Source organism: Hipposideros armiger, unplaced genomic scaffold, assembly GCF_001890085.2.
Source record: "Hipposideros armiger isolate ML-2016 unplaced genomic scaffold, ASM189008v1 scaffold_2261, whole genome shotgun sequence".
NCBI lineage: Eukaryota > Metazoa > Chordata > Mammalia > Chiroptera > Hipposideridae > Hipposideros > Hipposideros armiger.
Window position 1 is genome coordinate 35377 of NW_017733605.1, and position 884 is coordinate 36260.

Sequence of the window (884 nt, forward strand, 5' to 3'; positions counted from 1 at the left end):
CTTACTATCTTTCATCTTCTGAATATTTATTGAAACCTAATTGCTGGTACCTCCTCCCTTACTCCCATTGTCCTTGTGGGATTGAACCCCTTTTACTCCATTTCTGTTATAGTGAGAGTTCAGGAGGGAAACGGTATAAAGATTCATCTTTTATACCCCAAACAGGAATACCAGGTTTGATACATTATCTAATGTTGAATGATCCTTGCATTTCTCTCATAAATCTTAGTTGGTATTTTAATACCTTGCTGGATTCAACTAGAAAATCGTGTATTTAGGATTTTTTGCACCATGTGAGATCGGTCTAAAATTTTAATTTGTTCCATCATTAACTGGTTTTTCAGTGTTACATTGACTTTTTAAGTAGTTTTATATTCGTTGGGCCAATATTTTCTTTCTTCTCCCTAGCATATTGGCCAGGGTTTGTCACATAATTTCACAAGTTTTTGAATTTTTAAATTTTTTCTTTTTCTAATAGAGGTGTAATTGAGATAGCATTATATTAGCTTCATGTGTACAGAACAATGATTTGATATTTGTATAAGTTTCAAAATGATCACCACAATAAGTCTAGTTAACATCCATCAACCATACATAGTTACAATTTTTTTTAACTGGATGTTAGTACCTTTTGATTCTTCTCACTCACCCCTCCAGTCCCCTACCTCTGGTAACCACCAATCTAGTCTCTTATCTGTGACCTTATTTTACTTAGCATAATGCACTCAAGGTTCATCAATATTGTCATAAATGGCAGGATTTCATTTTTTATGGCTAAATAATATTCCATTTTATTTATATTTATTTTATTTGTGTGTGTGTGTGTGTGTGTGTGTGTGTGTGTGTGTGTGTGTGTATCTCACAATTTCTTTATCCATTCATCC